The sequence below is a fragment of the Lathamus discolor genome, chromosome Z (assembly GCF_037157495.1).
Source record: "Lathamus discolor isolate bLatDis1 chromosome Z, bLatDis1.hap1, whole genome shotgun sequence".
Taxonomy (NCBI): Eukaryota; Metazoa; Chordata; class Aves; order Psittaciformes; family Psittacidae; genus Lathamus; species Lathamus discolor.
In genome coordinates, this window is record NC_088909.1 from 21,581,432 (window position 1) to 21,598,319 (window position 16,888).

A 16,888-nucleotide genomic window follows, 5' to 3' on the forward strand; every position below is an offset into this window, starting at 1 on the left:
GGTTAGGGGTCTGTAGGTGACCTGATAGGCCTTTTCTTTTTGCCTGGCCTCCAGATGGATAAATTCAGGCCCTTTCCAGTATTTCCCCTCAACAATGGGCTTCAGGGTCCAGGCCTCGCTGCTCGGGTTCGACAGGAGGATGGTCTGGCTCTGCTTCTCACGCACATTGCAGCTGAAAGTCAGGGTCTGTAACAGAGGAGCACAGAGGCTGCTGGGTCGTACCCACAATCCTTGCCACTCTTCTCACGCTGGCTCTACACCAGGACCTGGAGCACAGGGAGCAGCTTTTCCTTGTCACATGCAAAAATTACACTTTGGCCACAGCTTTTGGAGTAAATCAAGCTGGTTGTTCTTGAAGAAGGGAGCAGAACAAGCCTTTCGCATGCTGGGTGAAAGGAAACTTCAGGGGAGTCCTGAAAGGAAACTGCTGTGCAAGGACAGATCTGCAGCCACACAGCCCCTTCCTTCATGGGCAGGATGAAGAGGAGCTCCATGCTCTCTTTGGGAGCAAGAGCCAACTGCTCCCAAGCTACCCCCTCCCAGGGGCTGGATGCAGATGCCTTGCCCCTTCCTACTGCTGAATGCCCTCCCCTGGCCCGGCACGGGGGAGAAGCGTGGCTGCGGGTGCAGTGCTGGGATACAGCGGGGTGGCTCTGTGGGGAGGGTCTCAGGAGAGCCCGGCTGGGTGCTCCCACGGCACGGGTGCTGCAGTGCAGAGCCAGGACAACCGAGCTGCTCACTGGAGGAGCAACACCTCGAACAGGGGAGAAAGGCAATGACAGGGCTCAGGAACTCTGGCAGTCCTGCCCAGCACTTTCTCTCTGGGATACCCCGGCACAAGCGAGTCTGCGCTCGCAAGTGTCCTTCAGTTCCTGCCCTGGGAGAGATGTGGCGCAAATGCTGGGGTCCAGGGGCCCATCCTGTCCCTGCTGCGTTACCTCTCTGGTGCCAGGGGCCTCCACGCAGGATCCTGATAGCGTAAGGCGGAGCGCCTCGCTGCCCGGGATGAAGCACCGCAGCCCCTCGTACTGGACAGCCTGGCTCAGCTTCGAGGGGCGGAAGGTCACAACGAAGGGGACATCCACCCCTGGCCTGATGTAACCCTTCGTGGGGCTGATAGAAAAGTCCGGCTGGAAGCTCTCCACGTCCCACAAAAACCTTGCCAAGGAAAGCACAAGGACAGGAAAGAAGGATTAGCCACGGGGAGCTGTGAAGGCAGGGTAAGTCTCAGCGTGAGGCTCTCCGTCTCTGGTGGGCTTTCCCACCACATCTCAGGCCTGATGCTGAGCCACCTGGCAATAAGGCTTCAGGCTGGGCAGGACCCACTGCACCCATCTCTAAATGAGCTTTTGCTCGTACCCCCTTGCTAACTGCCAGGGCCTGACTGCACGGCCATGGCTGCACGACTCTCCAGTGGGATGGAGAAGCAGAGAGGAGCTATCTGGGCACACTACGGCTCCTCACAACCCTCATCCAAGCAATCAGCCCTCAGAGAGGCGGGGGGGTCCTGCTTTACCTGACTCCTGTGTTGCCCGCGTTCCGCATGACGACGCGCCGGCACGTGTAGCTCTGCCGCACCACGGCTCCAAAGCTGAGCTGGTCCTGGTCCAAGCTCACGAGGCTGCCCTGGCAGGAGCCCCGCACCGCAAAGAGGGAGCGCACCAGCCCGCGGCACTCCAGCAGCACTTCCCCGCTGAACGGCTGCATGCGGCGCTTCGGGGAGAAGGTCACCTCCACTTTGCAGGTGTCTCCTCTGGCCTTCAGCTTTAGCTCCTTGCTGGGCTTCAAGCACAGAACCTACCCGAAGAGATGAGTGGAGACTATTTCATCTGGCAAGCCAGCTGCGGAGCCTCCCTCACCAGACTCAGGGAAGAGGCTTCCAATTCCTCTTCTGTCCGCACCAACACTGACCCAGTCCCACTCATTCCCTCGTAGGCATTCCTAGGTAATACCAAAGGTGTTTTCTGCCATGTGTCCACCTGGTCACGGTGAGGTCACCTCTGCCTTCTAAAGCTTTCATGGAAGTTCCAACAGAGCTGTAACCCTCCCTCTTCCAAGAGGGAGGGTTACACCTCCCTCGCCTTTCCAGATCTAAAATATGCGGCTGCATCCTGACCTATGCGTCTAAAACAGGTTAGAGGAATTGTGCCGCCTTCTCACTTGTGGCTCTCGGGGAGTCCTGGCACCCAGCTCAGCTGAAGCGTTCACACTGCAAGCATCTGCTGGCAGAGCAGTGCCAGCAGGGAGGACGGGGCAGGCACAGGCAGCCAGGGCAGCCCACAGCTGTCATTAGCTACTACCTCCCACCCACAGCAGCTCATCGCTCCCTGCAGGCACACTAAAGTGCTCTGCAGAGAAGGAATGGCACTTACCCCAGCTTCCTGCAACTCTGGCACGGTGGATGTGACTCTGAGCTTAAAGGCGAGAGGGCCTGCGCTCTTGTTGGCTATGGTGACGATCTTCTTCACCGTCTGCCCAATGCAGATGTTTCCTAGCTTCACCACCTTTCCTGGTGGATGCACAACGTCAACCTGAGGCAGTAGGGATTGATATCAAGCCAAAGGAAAGAAGGAGAAGAGGTTTTCTGCCACTCTCGTGGCAGAAACACAAACCATGGTAGGCTGGGGAAGAGATGAGGAAATGAGAAAACCATGCTGGTTGCCACCTGCACTTTTAGCATTTAGATTTCATCTCACCTTCATTTCTATGCCCCTTCCTTGGGCCTCAACAGTCAGCTTCTCAGCCGGGGCACACGGAGGCAGCAACAAGCTGTTGTGGCTGTTGTCGTCTTTAGGTGTCCGTAGGAGCTGCGCACAGAGGGAAGAGAAACCACAGACAGCATGAGTTTCTGGACCTTCACCACGTGAACAGACTCCCCAGACGAGCCATCCCCTCCCATATTCTTTCCCCCCAGTGGCAGGGATTATCCAAGTCCCTCCACAGCCTGCCAGCAGAGCCGGCTAACCCTGGGATGCCGCCGGGCTTTGCCCTGCGCGCTGCCCCCGTCTCCCTGGCACAAGCCTGGGAATGCTGGAGCGCTGGGAATCTCCAGGAGCGTGCACAGACCTTCCCCCTCACCTGCTCCTCAGCAAGGTGCTGCTGGTCAAACTCCAGTGAGTAAACCCCACAGGGGTTCTTCACCACCACCGTCCCCTCTTCCCCACGGCTCTGTGGCAGCAGCGGTCCCAGCTCGAGCTCTGCGGGGCTCAACTCCAGCCGTGGCTGCAGACCACATCCCAGGACCGGCACGCGCAGGCGTTGGCTGCTCTGGCAAATCTGGATCTGCAGCTCGCCCCGGTAGCACTTCTGCAAAGAAGCAGCACAGAAAGCTCCTCCGTGAAGCCCCAGGTGACAGCGCCTCCAAGGCAACAATCGCCCCAGGGTCAGGGGTCTTCTCAGCACCTCTAAGCTGAACCCAAACCAGGCAGTTACTTAGAGCAGGGGCTACAGCATCGGCATGGCTCTGAGTAACTGCGGTGAGTCCTGCTGGGGAGTGTAACTGCGCAGTTGGCTACCAGATGGATCTAAAACGGCCTATCAGGGGTTTTCACCTAGTCGTGGGGGAGCGCAACGCACGTGAGAAAAGTCTGCTTTCTCAGACACAGTCCTGGCGCTGCAGCACCGGGCAAACATCAGCTGTGTGAAAGAGGCAGCTGAGCTCTCACTGGACAGAAATAAGGATCGTCTTCTCTGCTCAGTGCTTGGCTCTGGTCAAAGCCAGACACGAGACGCTGAAATCTCCACGAGCAATTGAAAGATCCCTGCGACTGTCCCAAGCCATGGAAGCACTTGGGTCCATCCTGTCACACGCTGCCAGTTTCCAAGTCACGGTGGCCACATGCAAACTGCCTTTGGGAATGCTCCACCATTTAAGCTGACTCCCAAACTGCGTGGGACCGTGCAGGGGAAACTGAGGAACGGTGGGCACAGGGCTGGCAGAAAGCTCCACGCGGAGGCAGAGCTCATTCCCCGCTCCCTGTGCTGGCCTCCCCTTACCACACTGCCCTGACAGACCTCCTGGGGGTGACACCCACCAAACTCACCTCTTCCGTGGGTGAAAAACGGACTTGGACATGGCACTGCTGTCCTGGAGCGAGGGTTCCAGCTGAGGGCAGCACCTCAAAGCCACAGGGCGCGGGCCTCATCTCCTCCCACAGCTTGTCATGCTCGCTCGCTGGCAGATGCTTGTCCACCTGCGCACAGAAACCAGTCGCGTGAGGTCTCCTTGGTCTGCGAGGACAGACCCTCGGTTCCTGCAGTGCTCCGAGATGCTGGCACGGTGCAGGGAGCACCTTCATCCCACCCAGACGTGGCCACCCCTGCCTAGAACTGGAGGGCAAACATGTTGGCAGGGCAGGCAGATGGGGAGGCAGTGTCCTCGGAGGGGGAGGAATGGGTGAAGATGGCAGAGAAGTGAAGCATCAGCTAGTGAGCAGGCCCAGGTGAACCAGCCTTGCTCTGTACCCTCAAAAGCTTCCTCAAGCGAGCTGCAGCCCAAGTGCTCAGGCAGCCAGAGGGGCAGGAAAGCCAAGAGAGGCAAAGAAAACCCAACCGAGAAGTTGTGTGTTACACGTTGTCTGTGCTTTACCTCCTTAACAGCCTCATTCATGCTCATGGACCATTTACAGGGGACCTGGGACGTGTTGTGGAGCTGGATGGTTTCTTCCTGCCACTGCCCACACTGGACAGAGGAGAACTCCAGCCTGTCCCTCGAGAGGCAGAGGGACGGCTCAGCCACAATGGCACGCAGGCGGACCTGGAACGTGGGGCCTCCTCTGACCTAGAGAAGGACAGAGCATCCAGTTGAGAGCCCGGCTGACACTCGCTGCTGTGCCCAACCTGCTGCCTGCCCCACAAGCTGGCCTACCTTGATGGGCAGGAGCACATCCACCTTTCCCAGGGGCACGTTGGCACTTTGTGGGTCGAAGCACACTTCAAATGTCTTGGTCTCACAGCAGGGCAGGTGCTTCACAAGGTCCAGGCACACGCTGAAGCCTGAACACAGGAAAATCAAGCAGCTGAGATACACAAGCAACAGGAAATGGCTCAGAAGCATGGCAAGGCCACAGGGGTGTCCTGGCTGGCAGCTCTGTGAAAGACCCCTTTCCATCTCCAGAGAAGCTGCTCTTCTCCCCTTGTCACTGCCCAAAGCAAAAGGATTTTCACAGCCAGAGTCCAGGGGTTGCAGGGTAAAACCGAACCACATTGGTTGAGGAGCTCCAGCAATTCCTTCAGCAGGCATCTCAGGGAAGGACGCATACACCTCTCCAAAGGACAATTTCCAACTAAGATACCAAATGCTGTGGTGTTCCCTGGACAGCGGCTTAGAAGAGACGCCTGGCCACCCCTCACAGACAGCAGTCCCCGTGTGACGGAGCTGCAGCCTTAGCCCAAGGCCTCTTTGCGAAGCCTGTTTCGATATGGCACAGGATCCCACAGGCCGTTCAATAAGGCTGAGCAGAAGTGCTCTGGCACGAGGAACTCTAAACAAAGCCCTTCCGAACCACAGAGGGTCCATCTGGCTGCAACATAAACCCTCAGAGTGCACAAAGAAACTCCGATGGTGCTCACGGGAGCCAAGAGCAGAAGATGCTGAGAGGCGATCACGCTGATCAGCCCATCTGGCCCCTGCAATGACTTTTTAGGGCAGCCACAGGCAGACCAGGTCTCTGGGCACTGCTCGACAGAATTCAGGCTCTTGAACAGGGCACCGGCCAGAGGGGTACGAAGGAGGAAAAAGCTGCCCAAGGAAGTACTCAAATCTCCCCATGCCCAATGGCTCCAGCTGATGTGGCAGAGACAGCCCCTTCAAGCCCCCGTGAAGCCACTGGTTACCTGTGTTACACAGGACATATCCATCGGCCTTGAAAGATGCAGGGAAGTGCCCGGTGTTGGTGATCTTCACCATGTGTGTGTGGATGTCACCAGGAACGACATAGCCAAGGTCCAGGACGTATTCGGGCAGCTCAGCTCTGAAAGGAGGAGGAAGGACACTCTGTAAAGCCCAGCATGGCGTGGAGTGGAGAAGCAAATGGAGTGGATAATTCTGTATCCACTGCTGTGAAAACTCAAGCTAAGCCCAGGAAACCCAAGGCCTGACCTGAGCACCCAGTAATAAGACTTGGCTAAGTCATGGGGAGTGCAGGGCCTAGGATTTATCAGCCACCAACGGGATCTTCAAGTCAGTTTAAAGTGGGTACTGGACACAGTTCCTATGCTGTGAAAAGCCATTGCAGAGAAGTCCACTGCGTCTCCACGGGTCTCAATGAAACTGCTAAGCTGGTGTCCGGCCCAAGCCTGAAACTGCTTCAGGACCTTCTCATAGGATTTCCTTGCAGAGGATACCTCCACTGCTCTGCAGCCAGATCTGTCCCCAAAGCAGCGCTTGAGAGTATCGCGTGCAGTAACCAACACTACAAGATTGCTGTGAAGGTCTTTTTGCAGGCAATCCCACTTGGAAAAGCACATAAGGGATCTGGACCATTCCCTGCTCTTCCTGCTTAGTGGGGTCTGCTTCTCGGCACAAAGACACCGGCTTGGAGATGCCCCTTTCACAGCTGGTCAGCAGGGGTGGTGCCTGTGCTGTCTGCAAGGGCTTGCTGGTCTGCACCCCCTCAGCTCTGAGAACAGAACCCAGCAACTGTGGGGAGTGGAGCACCTCCAGAGCTCAGGGTAGCACTGTGCAAGTGAGGACACCGAGCTGCCCACAGGGAGCACGGCGTAGCTCTCAGCATCAGGCCCTTTCGGAAGTCTTCAGCTATTCCCAGCTCTGAGACACAAGGAGCTCTCAGGGGCAGGGCTGCACTGCTGGCTGTTACCCTCGCGGCCCCTGGAGACAGGCTACAGGAGTCCCTACTAACTTGAGAAGCCTCCGATGTACACGCTGGTGAAAGGCAGTGTCCTCTGGGGGACAGGAGGCGAGAGCTTTCTGCTGCTCCAGGGCATGCTCCTCAATCAGCATCTCCTCCATCTGCATCTGCAGCTGAGCATCCCACTGAGGAAAGGAAAGACAGGGGCTGGTTAGCCAAGGTCCTTCCCAAGGCACAAGCTTGTCTCGGGTGGAGGATCCCACCCTGCTCTTGTTGAGAGGGGCGATGGAGTCAGTCTGCCTCACTGATCGGTGTCTGTGACACTTCCTGCTCTCTCAGGCAGGATCATATCCCCACAGAAATGAACTCCAGTGTCTCTGCCTGCCCAGTTATCAAAGCTGATCTGGACAGACACACAAACAAGCCAGAAACCTTCCAAAGCTCCAAGTATGTCCCTGCCTCCAGTCAGTGCCAAAGCAGCCTGGACAAAAGCTCTCCTGGAAAGGGAACCATGAGAGAGCTGGAGCCTCCTGGAAATACAGAACACAGCACAGCCTCAGGCTGCATTCAGGCTGCTGCTTTACGCTCTGTAAACCTGGCAGGGTTTGGCCGGTGAGCAACAAACCCCCCAGCACCGCCCCGTGTGTCCTTCAGAGCACCAGAAACCCAACTGCCCGAGCACAGCTTTCAGCATCTCCCTGGGGTAGTCAGGAGCTGGCGCATCGCCACGAGGGACAACTCCCAGAGGTGGGCAGCCCAAGGGGCACGCTGAGCTGATACACTCCGTGGCCAGGGGCGTGCAGGGAGGTGCCCAGTGCCGGCAGGGCCCTGGGCAGCTGCCGTGGGGCGCAGGGGCTCCAGTGTCTCGCAGGAGGGTGGCACGTGCGGGACAGGGCAGCAGCTCTACTCACCACGGTGCCCGAGTCGTCCACGCGGGGCTCGGCTGCCACAGCCTCCCCCAGAGCAATGGCCTCTTCTCTCTGGCTGCCTTTGTCCAGCTTTTCTTTGGCCTTTAGGAGGATCTTCTCATATTTGGCGTTGCCTGAAAGCACAGGACACCACCCATAGCAGTGGGGCAGCACAAATCCCACGGAAGACGGGAAGCCCCATTCCCCCGACACCCAGACACAAACTGCTCCAGCAATGTAGGGAAAGGAGATCCTGCTGCTTCTCACCCCCACCCGTCTTTCTCGCCACACAGGAGCATCTCAGCCCCACAGCGTGATGCAAACCCAACCCCTGTCAAAATCCCTGCCAGCCTCTATTACAGCTTTCCCAAGCTTTTCTGCCCAGCCATCATCTTCCCAGACCTCTTGGCAAGCTGTGCACGATGGTTCCTGTGGCAAAGCCCACATGGGCTCGTCTGCCAGAGGCTAAAGAAGCAACCAGAGGGCTGACCCTGTCTGACAGCCCTGAAACCTCCAGGCCTGCTGGAGGTGCCTGTGAGCTGCCCTGTGGGCATATGGCATGGGGGAAAGCCGAGCAGACAGGCAGTGCTCACCTTTGATGTTCCTGGGCAGGTCCAAGTGGATCCTGGGAAAGGTCCCCTCTCCTTTCAGGGAGATTTTTTCTGGCTCCAGGTGACCCAGTTGGATCTGGAAAGCCCTGCAGAAGACTCCAGGCACTCCTGGCAGGTAATACACTTTCAGCACTTGCTGCTTGCCAGGTTCAACGTAACCCTGCAGGGCACACAAGAGGGAGGGACGTAGTGTACCAAAGAGGATTCAGTGGAGGGATGGCTCACATGACAGACGCGCTGAGAACACAAGACAGGTTCTCATACATAAGGAAACATCAGACATCACCACCTCCAGCTTTCCTGTATCCAAACGCCTGAGTCTCACAGCTCTTCTGCTCACAGGGTTTACCCTCTGCTAGCCAGAGCCAGGCACAACAAACCAAAGCTCTTTCACCAGCTGCTCTGGAAGAACGGAGAAGGGCCTCTGCTTCCAGCAGGGCCAGCAGCTCCTGGCAGCAGCTTACAGGAGAGGACATCAGCATGTCACCCCTCAGACGGACAGGCACTGAGGAAGGTGGAAGCCACTTGGCCCTTTGGCTTCCTCTTCCCATCGCAAAAGGGCACCAAGACAGGAACACTGCTCCAGCTCTAAGACACCCAGGCAGGATGACAAGCTGGGATGGAGTGATGCTCCAGTGATGGCACAACCAGAGAGCTCAGCTCTCAGCTCCAAAGAGCTCCCGGAGCACTTGTGCCTCCCACTGGTGCTTGCTGTAGGACAGCAGAGCCAGCGGCGCCCAAGGACAATCAGGGGCTCCGTTAGGATTCTGCTCGATGGACCTCCTCTGCCTCTGCAACAGTCGCTCACAGCCTTGTGTCTCCTGGCTGGTTTTGGACGGGGCTTGTGTGTTCATTCCCCCTGTTTTCCCCCAAAACGCTCTCCTGGGCAGCCTGACACAGACCGGGTGAAGCCCTTGTGCTACTCACCCTGCTGGGCACGACCAGGGGCACGCCAGGCAGAGGGCTGGCTGCAGTGCCTGTGCCGGGGCTCAGCACCGCAAAGGCAAATCCCAGCTTCCCACTGTTTTGCAGGGTCACCGCTGCTTCCGTGACTTTGTTAAACACCTGAGGAGAGGGCAGAAGAGCAGGAAGTTACAGGCACACGTCTGCTGCCGAGAATTTCATTCCTCTTCCATCGGGTTGAAAGCAAAGGAACACAGCCCAGAAGCAGGGAGCGCACAGGAGAGATGGGCACTGGGCTCTCTGGGTTAGCCTGGGCAGCCTGCGGCCACAGGGTACCCCTGGGCCCTACACAGGAACAGCTATTTGTGGCAGAGGTGCAATAGCAACCATGGAAAGATCAGTAATAAAGCAAGTAGGGGACACAAGCTCTCTGCACTTGAAGGTGTCACCCAACTGCGAGCTGAAACGCAGGAGGAGGCATTGGGGCATTTCAGGAGAAAAGGCACCTGCACACAAGTATTTGTGGGCACAACACAAGCCAAAAGGGAGGGAGAGAGGGCAACGCACACAAGGGCCAACAGCTGGAAACAGCTGTGGGGGTTGTAACAGGAAAGAAGTACAGTGAGGGTTATTCGGGGACATTCTATCCGGCTACGGTGACTGGAAGCCCAGGTCAGCTGCCTCCTTGGTTGATGAATCAGGAGCATTAAAAGAGAGCACCTCATTTGGGCTTTAGGAGCAGATCAGCGGATGGATGTCTCAGGGACACATCCCTCTGCAGATCACCACTGGGATCCTGCCTGCCCCAGGAGGCAGCGTTAGTTAGAGGAGGGATTCCCAGCTTTGGGCTGGGCTGGGGTGGAGATGGCCATTAAACGCCAGCTTGGAGGTATCCCCCAAACGTTGGACTTCCAAGCCACAGAGCCAGCGAAGCAGCTGGGAAGGGGGGAGAACCCTCGACCCGGGTGGGCAGCAGCCCACCGGTCATGCTTGGAGGCAAGGAGCACTGACAAGAGCAGCGTGCGGCACCTGCAGCCCGCAGTCGATCTCGGTGGTGTCCAGGAGGTAGCTGATGCGCGAGGCCTCCCCACGCAGAGCCACCTTGTAGCTCGGGCCTCCCTCCACCCTGCACAGCGCCGTGACCTGGCTGACGGTGTTGGCGTGGCCGAAGAAGGAGAAGCAGACGCGCTGGCTCTGGCCCGGCTGCAGCTCACCGTGCAGCGGCAGGATATCGAAAACCTGCACGCAGGGAGGAGAGATCCACACGTGGAGCACGGGATTGACGCAGGAGAGCAGCCTCGGCTTGGGCCAAAGGACAGACGTGGCTGCAGGGGCCTCTTCCTCAAACACAGGCAATATCATCCTCATCTCACACTGCAGCCGTTCCACTCACCAACGGAGAGACCATGGGGAAAACCTTCTCCCACAGTCCCAATTAATGCAGTAGCTAATACACAACATTAATTTGTGGTGTCTCCTGGCAGCAGGAAATTCTCTCTGCTGCAGAACTTGCCTTCAAAAACACCTTTTCCTGCCCTCAGAAGAACACGAGACTGGGAGCTGAGAGCCCGTGCAGCCGGGGGCAGGATCCAGCCCAGCTCCTCGCACTCCTCATGCTTTTCCCTGTCTCTGATTCACATCCTGCTCTCTCCAGATGCTGCAGCAAATGCTGCCGCAGCAAATGCTGCTGCAGCAAATGCTGCTGCAGCAAATGCTGCTGCAGGAATTTCCTACCCACCACTTGATGAGGACCAAGATGGATAAAGTCCTCCATAGCTGCCGCACAAGGAGTGTTCTTGACCAGCCCTATAACACCTCCCATGTGGCCTCTCCAATGACCAGCGATGCGCTTGTTATGACATGAGGCCACTCTGGCAGCAGCACCCAGGACACCAGTGGGAGTGGGAGTACGTAACTGCTTGCTACACTGGAAATGTGGAAGTGAGACAGATTCCCACTTACCTCCTCCACACCCAAGGCGAGGGGCTCTGTCTCCATGAACCTGGAAAAAGAACAGACCTTTGCTCAGGGACCTTGCAGTGGGAGGGAGGGAAGTCTGCACAGCAGCTCCTCGGCAGGATGGGGCCCCTGCGGGGGCATCAGTGGTGTGAGCTCAGCAATGAGCTCCAAAACTGGGATGGAGCAGGTCAACGCCTGGCAATGACACTGGTACAGCAGCGCTGCAGGCAGCTGGCAACTGCTTGCCTCCAGATCTGCTATCTCCTGCTGCGTGATTCTGAAGATCCATTCCGTCACTGGAGAAAACACCTTGGTGCAAAGGCTTAGCTCAGCTTTGAGCTCTCAGAGGTCCAAGGGCTGAGGCTTAGGGTTAGTCTGTCTCTAACCACATGGGTCTACAACAAGAGTAACCATGAGAGATTCATGCCTCAGAAGTCAGAGAAAGGGCACACGTTGGTCTACACTGCCTATGTCCAGCCACACAGCAACAGTTGGATTGTGTTGCTCATATGATCACTCTGCCCCAGGTAGCAGCAATGACCAAAGAGCAAGGAGGAAAGAACGGGCTGGACAATTAGAAAGAAAAAAATGTAAACACACAAAGTCTTGTTGAGGCAGAGAAACAGCATTTTTCTCTCCTGACCAAAATAAATGTGTGCGACTGATCCTGGGAGTCTCTGATGACCAGCTCCAGCAAGGTCCCAGGTAAGGAAAGTTCCAGTCTTTGATCTCCCCTTCATGAGACCTGATGCTTGATTCCCTCCATGTCAGACTGAGTTAGAGCTGATAATTTAGAATACCAACAGTGCTTAGTGTGGACCAGAAATAACATCTGACACGCTGCTCTTCTGCAGGCTCCTAATGAACACTTTGAGGTGGTAACACCTTGGAGACCATCTTCATTTCCAGCTCTGGCACACAGCATCCCATGGTGTCTGCGGAGCACCCCGGAGTGCTCCAGTGCCCTAGTCGTCTCCCCCAAGCCCTCCTAATAGCCACAGCTCATCTCCAGTTCCCAAGAGGTCACCTCCTCCGAGTCAGATCCCAATTCCCTTCACACAGCTGCTTCTTGATCGTTTCCCTTGTTTGTAATAACAGCACTTCAGTGCCACGTGGTGAACTTTGCTGGGTTTCCTAGGGCATTACGGAAAACCATTTGCTACCGTCCTTCAAACTGCCCAGAGCAGACTTTTGTGCTATGCAGAGAAGCCGCAGCAGAAGGAGCACTAGGAATGTGCTTCTAGATGTGCTTCAGCACCACTACAAGTTTGCTCTTGGCCTTGGAAACCATAGACCACCACTGCATGGTCCTCCTTCCCAGGGATGTCCATACAAGGGCTCCCTCCAGCATCTACAGCTGGACCTAAAGTCACAGCAGAACCTGCCATTCCTCACTAAAACTCTACATAGCTCTTCTGTGAATGTGACGTGCAGTTCAAGAGATGAACACTCACTTCAAGGGGCTGTTTGCCTCAGGCCACGAAGATCTGAGAAAGCAGCTTTCTACATCAGCCCTCCTGCCCCCAGGAACCCATACAGGCCTACAGCAAAGCAGAGCAAGGGACTGCGACAGCAGTGTGTCACTCTGATGGCAGTGCCTGGGTAGGATCTTAGTACAAAATGACAACAGATGGGCTTAGCAGGGAAGGACACCTTCTACATCCGCTTCTCCAAGTGCCGAAGCATGGCTTTGCAGCTGCAGAGATAAAGCAGGACTCCAGCTTATGGCTATGTGAAAAGGGTCAGTAGTGTCCTGCAGTCCCAGCCTGGCTGGAGAATGCTGTCTCCTTCCCAGCATCAAACCGGTGGAGATCACCTGTTCCCTGAGCACCTTGGCTGAGCACAACTGAGAGGTGTGATTTCCTCAAGGGAAGGTTGAAAACAATTTGGCAGATCAGGCAAATGGCCTCAGGCTTTGCAAACCACAATCAGGACACCAGGAAGAAGAGCTTCCAGGAGGGGGAGAGGTGCGCATACCTCACTGGGTTCACCTGGCTGTCCTTCAGGAATGCCCAGTGGTACTGGACAACCAGTGGGCTGCAGTTGGTCATCTCCATGTAACGCACATCCTTGGTGTCATTCAAGATGCAGCCAAAGTCCACGGCCGTGGTCTGGATCTGGAGATTCGGGAAGTAGACTTCTCCCCGGACGGTGACCTGCTCTTCGTGAGGATGCTCCAGGAACTTGATCTTCAGAGCCTTCTCCGCTGCCCGGATAAGCAAATCCTCCTCATAAGCAGGGTTAAATCCGATGCAGAGTTGAAGTTCCTCCCCTGTCCTCAGCTTCATGGGCTGCAAGCAGATGAAGAGAAAATGTTCAACGTGTGACCCCAACACGGGCTTCTCGCTTCATCCTTCATTTTCTTCACGCTGTCTGACCAAGCACCGCACTTTTTTCTGAAGCTGCCTGAGGCTCACGGTTCTGTGCTCTGCACCAATACAAGAGGAAATCCACATTGGTCTCCTGAATTCTGGAGCCGCAGAAGCCACCTGCTAAACACAACCAAAGCAGCACTCTGGCACCCAGGCCTTCGCCCTCACTCTGGAGGAACTCCTTTAGCCTGCAGCACAGCGGTGGCTGCACCTCTGACAACACGTGCACTGCAGAGCCCATGCCCAACACCTTCCGCACACACCAGGGCAGGAGCCAGACAGCAGCTGGAGAAGCCTACCTCAGCCTTCCCAAAGGCAGGGCTGCCCTCAAAGACAGCAAGCTGTTCCCCAGCTTATCTGAAGATGGCTGCTGGAGAGCTGGCATGCCTTCCAGCAGACACCTTTCCTACAGCTTGCCCACAGCTGGGTGCCTGCTCCCTCCTCCCCCTGTCTTCAAGCCAGGAGGTCTCTTCCCGATTCAGATGGCATTCTGTTTCCTTCAGCAGCTCGTTTCACATCTGATTTAGCTCGGGCCACTTTACTGCAGACTCTACAGAACACACTTCCATCATGGAGGACCTCCCAACAGAGACACACCACCACGTTCATCCCTCTTCAAAGCCCAGCAGCAAGAAAGTCCGGGGCTGCTCACCTGAGCATCTGCAGGGAGAGGCTGCTGGTCCGCAGTGCAGATGGAGAAGGGCTGCTCTAAGGCAAGGACCACGCTGAGGGGCAGCGAGCACATGTTCTTTACAGAGAGAGGCTTGTACATCACAGCCAGGACATCACCGGGGTGCTACAGAAACAGGAGACAAGAAAAAATGACCTTGAAGTGGCCATGGACCTCCTCCCTTCAGACGCATTTCAAATTTTCCAACCCCAAAAGTGCATCCATCTCTATTTACTCTTTTGATTGGTTTCTACCCCTCTGCAAAGTTTGTCCTCCAACTCTAGCAGACGCTTTCGCGTTTAGAACCCACAGCCTTCCCCAGGGGACAGGGAAACAGTCTCGCGTACAGATGAGGGAGCAGCCCCCCAGAGGAGGCAGCTGCTTCAGCAAGATCCAAAACAGAAAGTGAACCCACTCTGGCTCCAGTTGTGTGTCCTCTCCTGCCCAGAGAGCACACACAGGCACAAGGCACAAGGCCATTTCCACTCCCATACAGTAGTTTCTTACCACCCTATCAGCTCTGCCAGGCCCGCAAGGCAGTGATGCTGCTCAGAGGAGGCAAGCAAGCAGGATATGGCCTGCAGCGGACAGCCTGCAGCAGCCCGAGGTCAGCTTTGAACATTCACGGGCACATGCAGACAGCTCCAAACCTCAACAGTCTGGCCGCAACCTGCTGCCCCTGCTCCACTGACAAGATGTTGCAGCCTCAAAACTAAGCTCAGCCTAAGCCTTTTCCTCCTGTCCATGCATTGCTCCGTGCTTCCTGCATGGTTTATCTAAACTAGACAGTCTTTGGGAAACTAACTGTGGATGTATTGGCATCCAACTCCTGCAGTGTCGCAGCACGCAACACATGGGAGCATGTGGCATCAAGCAGACCACAGGCAGACATCAGGGGGAGCTGAAAAGCTTCTGATTAGATGTGAACCGCCTGCTCACAGGATTTGTGCTTCTCTGGAAGCCTGGGAAGTGGAGGAGAGACCTGAAACCGCAGAAACTAAATCATGAGCTATCTGCTCTTTTCCAGACACCTCGTGCGAGGGGGAAAGGTGATGCAGGAGTCGGGATCCAGACACTAAAGGGCACACACGTTGCACTGGTGCTCTCATCGCTGCAGCTGAAGGGCACTCGTGGGTCCTTTGAAGAAGGTGAGGCTCGGGAAAGGCAAAGAGGCAGCACCCATACCGACGGCAGGGAAGGCAAAGAGGCGCAAGAGATGCCAGTTTTTCCTCATCAGCTTGAGGAGTTGACAGGAATCTCAGCTTTTCTCAGCTTCCCTACACGATCGCTGCTCGGACATCACCACACCTTGGAAGATCCTCAAAACCCTGACTACAGACACTGGCGTCTCTCTAGAGGGGGGCATGCTCCCCCTCGCCAGAGCAGCTGTAATCTCAGTTCCACCTGGCTGAAGTTAGAGAACAGCCTCATCTCTAGCAGCATCCTCACTCCTCTCACCACCACCTCAGGGAGGGTGAGGAGGGATCTGCTCTCCACCTGCAGCCCCAGCACACCAAGTGGCTCTTCCAAAGCCCACGCTGCTCTCACGGGTCCCACATCTCAGCCCGTGCCCTTGGCTCAGCAGCTCAATTCTGTCTCCACCTCGAGAAGGGCAGAATAGAGCTGCGGAGACTGTCCCCAGCCCCACAGGGGTGAAATAATGATCTCGGCATTCATGACAAAAGCTGGGCCTGGCTCAAGTCAACAGCCAAAGCTCTGTGGACTTGGAGAACTTCCTCCTTAGGACACAGGCACACCCCAGCCACACCAGTCAGTGCCAGGATGCAATGCAGAGACTCACCTTCTCCACCCGGAAAGTGATTTCTCTGCTGGATATTTGCAGAGCAGGAGCAATGAACTCGCACGTGACGTCCACCTGCACGATCAGATTCTTCACTCCCTCCTTGCCCACGATGGCGTGACACAGCAGCTTCTCCTTCACCACCTGCATGCGAGCCACACGGCCCCCAGCGGGTGTTATCAGGGTGTCCACAAAACACACTGCATCTTTGAGCCGCCCACCCACACGCCCCATTACTGCATGAAGTTACAGCCATTGGTCTCCTCAGGAGCCCTCTCTTCTTTATAAGCTGCATCCTCTTTGTTCTGCACTCACGCGTCCCTCGTGTTACAACCCAACCACCACAAAAGGCCCTCAGGAGTCTTGTGCTGCCTACAGCTCTCAGAACAATCCCTGCCCAAACGGTTATTGCTTTGCTTTGTCCCACTGCCAAACAAAATGCTTACCGAAAACTGTAGGAACTCATTAAAAAAAAACAAACCAGACTGTATGAAGGGAAACAGGGGATAGAAGGATCAATGCCAGCAAATCCTCCCTTGCAAGTTTAGTGGAAAGGATTCCTGGGAAAACCCCAAACAGACAGCCTGCCTTCCTAGGATGTACTGTGTCCCCCTAGACCTGCCTGTAAAACAAACCTCCCCAGGAAAGAGATGTCTTCAACCTGGCATGAAAACCCTCTACTTAAGCTGGATGCTCTTACATCCAAGACTTTTCCTGATTCCTTCTCATGGTTTCACTTCCCCACATTCCTCCCTTTTTTCCTCTCTCTTCCCTCTGATAGACCACCACAACCCAACTCCTCCTCAGAGCCTAGAGACGTCAGAATCACCTGTGCTGCACGTGCACCACAGGGTC